Genomic DNA, 5312 nt, shown 5'->3' with positions numbered 1-5312 from the left:
AGACTCTGAGTGAAGGGTTGGGGGTATAAATCCAATCTCTTCTCTCTCACTGGGACTCAAGGATAATAGTTCAAGAACCATGAGCAAAATAAATATGCTCTTCTTCCTCGATCCAAGCCCTTTCCTGGGCTTTGGGGTACACAGTAGGAAATGAAACAGTGGGATCCCAAGCTGATAGATGTTCTGAGTCATTTGTGTGGGTCCAACAGGAAAAAAATCGTTAAAAGCTTGATTATGGGCAACCAATCTGGCATAAGACTATTGCACACTCTCGGGCTTTCCAGAACTCTTCATCAGGCTGGATGTTACCCCTAGGGTTGCCAGCCTTCAGGTGGCGGCTGGAGATCTTCCAGAATTACAACGGATTTCCAGGCTGTAGAAATCAGTTCCCCTGGTAGAAAATGGCTGCTTTGGAGGATGGACTCTATGGCATTCTACCTTGCTGAGGCCCCTCCCCAAACCCTGTCCTCTCCGGGCTCTACTTCCAGAATTTCCAGGAATTTGCCAGCCTGGAAATAGCAAGCTTAGTAAACCCCCCCCAAAAAAAAAAAAGAGGGAGAGGAAGAAAAAGGTAATTTCAGACTGTGATCTTAATGTTGTTAACCTGCTCCTATTCGAACAGTCATTTAAACTTAGGAATTGCTGGGGCATAGTTGGTATCAGGAAGCCTTGATCTTGCAGAAAGAAGCCCCTGAGAACAGCAGCAGCTTCCATTGTTTGTTTATACACACACACACACACACACACATATAAATAGTTCAGTCACACAGTTGAGTCCGACTCTTCGCGACCCCATGAACCACATCATGCCAGGCCCTCCTGTCTTCTACCATCCTCCGGAGTTTACTCAACTTCATGTTCGTTGCATCGATGACACTGTCTAACTGTCTCATCCTTTGCCATCCCCTTCTTCTGTTACCTTCAATCTTTCCCAGCATCAGGGTCTTCTCCAGTGAGGGCTCCCTTCTCATTTGGTGGCCAAAGTATTTGAGCTTCAGTATCTGGCCTTCCAGGGAACAGTCAGGGTTGGTTTATTTTAGGACTGACTGAGTTGATCTTGCAGTCCAAGGGACTCTCAAGAGTCTTCTCCAGCACCATAATTCGAAAGCATCTATTCTTTGGTGCTTGGCCTTCCTTATATACAATAAGAAGTTAATCAAATGCCTCTCTGACAGCAAACAGAACAGTCAATGGGCTAGAGTAACTGTTCATACAAGTGCACTGTTCACAGGAACCCCTCTGGAACTGAAAATCCTGCTATCTCAAGCAGCAAGGAGATTGGGACAGCAATCAGAGTCTGGATCCCGCTCTATCAAGAAGTCAGTCAACAAGGCCTGGATAATTCTTTTTTTTTTTTAACCCCCAAGAGGGTATTTTTATTATTTTTCATACGACTATTAACTACAATGGAAAATAAAGGAAGGGGGACTACATCTAAGGATAAAGGAAAGATACCCACACTAACTAAAAACCCAAGAGTAGGAGATCCTTTCCATGTTAATCTAAATGTTAATAAGACAAGTGTTATTGATACAATATACTTGTGAAGTTCTTGTTTAACACATCTTCTATATTAGTAAGTTAATCTTTGTGAGAGTACTTCTTGAGCATCTTCTTTACTTCAAAGAGCAATTTACAGAGTCGTTCTGCCCTTACTTCGGTTTTCTATCCCTAAAGTCGTACACAGTTTTCGTTGCTCCCGCTCCCGCACCCGCTTCCCCCACAGAGTCTTCGTCCGTTCCCGAAGTAGCAGAGTCACTTGACTTAGATTCTTCATCTTTAAGTTCTTCTTCCGGCTCAAGCTGACGTCTCAAAAATTCCTTAGCTTTAAAGATGGAGTCAATCTTCTCTCTTTTATTGTTGACTTTAAAAATTACACTTTCAGGAATCGCCCACCTGTACTGAATTCCATTAGTTTGAAGAAATGAGATCAATTCCTTGTAGTCTTTCCTCTTTTGACGGATTTCAAATGGGATATCCTTTAAAGTCTTTATGATTGTATTCCCAATTTTCAGTGGATTTGCCGAAGCTGCCTTTAATACCGCATCTCTGGTCTGTCTTCTTGCGAATCTCACCACAATCTCTCCAGGCAGGTTATTTTTTCTGATATAATTAGAGTATGCCCAATAGGCAGTCTCCATGTCTTTTACTATTTCATCCACTGATATACCTGTTATTGGAGCGATGATCTCTCCCCGAGTCTTCTTTAAATCTTCTTTTTCAATTTCAGGCATGTTAGCTTTTTCCATTTGAAGCTGTAACAAACGAGTTTCCTGAAGTTTTTGTGCTGTTTCAACATCCTCACTCTTTTCTTCATCTTCTTATTTGTGATATCCATGTCTGTAATTTTCACAGTTGCATGCTACACTTTCTTCTCCATTTCTGCCAGCTGGTGCTGCTGCAGAGCGAAGTTTTGGTTTAGTGTGGCCCATTGCTGGTTAATACCACCGAGTTGCTCCATTACCAGCTTCAGCATATCCGCTAGCAACTTCATGATGTCTGCTCCCTCTTCCGGTCTTGGGCTCTGACTGCCTGGTTTCGGTTTTAACTTTCCTCGGGAAGCCGCCATATTCCACTTTGTTTACACTTCCAAACCGCTATGCCAAGACTCGAAAGACTCGTCGTTTCACTATCGGTACTCAAGTAAGTCTCTCAGAAAAAACTCGCTGTTTATTTCCCCCCTTCCCCCTTCGCTACATTAGTCCATTCATGCGCTTAGGAGGCGTCCCTCCTTACACACCGCTTTTCCCACGGGGGGGGTGCTCTGGTTTAGTAAAATAATCCATTTATTTCGAACTCACGTTCATTGTTGGTCATATCTTGACCCTGCTCTCTTCATACGCTATTCCGCTTGATCTCCTGCGCTTGTCCTGGTTAGATTGGCTTGTACCCTAAGGTCACCCATTGGCTGGACCATCGGGGCGGAGGGAAGCCTCTATTCTCCGGCATCAAGCCGTCGAAGAGGCTAACCCTCAAGAGCCCCCTGGCCTGGAACCCTTCACAAGGGCTCCGTGGGGGTGCCACTTGAGGTGGCACCCCTCCAAGCCGAGGGTGTGCTAGTCACCTCCTCGGACATCGAGGAGAGCAACCGCCATCACCGATCCACCCACTGGAAGTCAAGGCCTGGATAATTATTTTTCGTAGGTGGAGCCTTTACGGATGACCATTTTATCACAGTGTTTGCATCTGAGGTGCATTAAGGGCCCCCTTTGGTAGCTACGGAGGAAACCAAAGTTGTAGTGGTAGTACCCGCATGGTTTGCTGAACATCCCAGCTTCAGTACCTACGGTCTCCTCTTTAAGATCTCAGGCAGCAGGACTGGAAAAGACTTCCAGCTGACGCCAGGAAGATCTGCTCCCCCCTGTCACTGTTGATAACACTGGCCTACAGAGACTTGTCTCAAGGTAAGACAGCTTCGAATGTAGAAGATCTAAATATGTCCCAAATGTTCCCCTTTCTAAAAATATGTATGGCTGTAATTTATTATGTATGTACACCAAGAGATTTCCCTTGCTTTGGTGTCAAACCCTGCTACGCTGTACTTGCTTGGGTTGCCATAATTCTGGGGGGGAGTGATTGAGACTCTTGCTTTTAGAAGATGTGACTTTTCCACAAGTCATCCTCCTTCCCCTCTTTTGCTTCCCCAGGGGAAGGTGGCCTTGAACACATTCTTGTGCCATCTCGGACTCTAGATTACCAGGATCTATATCTCTTCTGGTTGGCATGGCAATTAGGCGGAGTATGGCTGTGATGTATGATTGGGGGTGGTGGATGGGACCTGCTTGGATTTCCTATAATAAGATTGTACCCGCCAAAAGTCTTTAGTTCTAACACAAGTGACTTTCTGGATCTTGCCTATAACTCAATAAACTTTCACGGCCTAAAGAGAGTTGTTGAGTGTAACAGGACTGGGGGACTGACATGTGGTTTAGGCCACTTTATATTGTAGAGGAAGAGCACCTTGCTTTGCATGCAGATGGTCACAAGTTCAGTCCCAGGCATAACCTTTTAGAGTAGCCAGTATAAGGAAAGCTCTTCCTCTGCCTGAGGTTCTGGAGAGTTGCTGTTAGGCACATTAGACATTACTGAGCTAGGCAGATGAACAGTATGTCTTAGTATCAGGCAGCTTCCTGTGCTCAACTTTCCTCAAAGGGAAATAGAAAAAGATCACCCTGGGGTAGTTGGGGTAGTTTTTGGTTGTCTGCATGGACTGTCGAGAAGCACAACTGTCTGTCTTCCCCATGTAACAGAAAGGTGCACCCTTGGATACTGCACGTGTTGCCCATAAGCTGCAATCCTACTGTATAACTGGCAATCATGCCACATAGTCTTTGTCTTCTGAGACGAAGAGCAAATGGCCTTGCAAAAAATGGCATCTCCTCTGACTGGCAGTGGCTGTCCAGAGTCTCAGGCGGAGGTCTTTCACAACACCTATTACAGGATCCTTTTTACTGAAGACGCCGGGGACTGAACATGGGAACTTCTGAATGCAAAGCAGATGCTTTCCCATTATTAATAATATAGTGGCATCTAGAAATTTTAAGTCTGAAAATGAGTATGTACTAGTACTACACACAGAACAGAATAGACCTTGGGAGTTCCTCCTGCATAGGATTTAACAAACCTGATTCCTCAAACTAGAGGAGTGGGGATTTTCAAGTGGCAGCCAGAAATTTTAAAACAAAAATAGGATTTACTCGATATTATAGACCAAGCTACATAGTTACAGTTTAATGTGAACCAGACTTCTCCGGGGCTTAGCACTGAAACCTGTTCCGAACGGGAGATCTCAGCTCTGATTCATGTGTGGAAGTAAAAACAGTGAAAGGCACCTGTGAGTATATGCAAAATTCCCTCCCCTCGGCAGAATCTAGCTCCAACCTCCCACAGATATCTGAATTTGGGACGTTCAACTGTACAGGGCAAGTCCTGTGTCTCTAGGGGTGTTGGAAGATCAAATGGGTCCAAAAGCAGATCTCAAATATTTTAGAATTACTAAATTATCCTCCTTTCCTTCTATTTTTTTCTTATCCTGTCCATTTACCTAGGAGTGTTGTGTTCAAAGGCTGAATTATAAGTGAAAACCTACTTTCCAAATTACAAGGATAAAGGACCTGTTGGCTGTAACACAAATGCCATGCTAATTTAGCATGTCTAATTTGCATAATCATAATTTGCTGAATTTTTGCAATCTCCCCACCCCCCAAGAGCCTCCTGCCTTGGCATGGTGTTGTCCTCCATTTTGAACATCATTTGTTGTTGGCCACCTTACTTGAACATGGCTTTGAGCAGTGAGTGTCAAATAAGTGAAA

This window comes from Gekko japonicus, unplaced genomic scaffold (genome assembly GCF_001447785.1).
Source record: "Gekko japonicus isolate JY-2015 unplaced genomic scaffold, Gekko_japonicus_V1.1 scaffold1804, whole genome shotgun sequence".
Classification (NCBI taxonomy): Eukaryota; Metazoa; Chordata; class Lepidosauria; order Squamata; family Gekkonidae; genus Gekko; species Gekko japonicus.
This window is presented reverse-complemented; position numbering follows the sequence as displayed.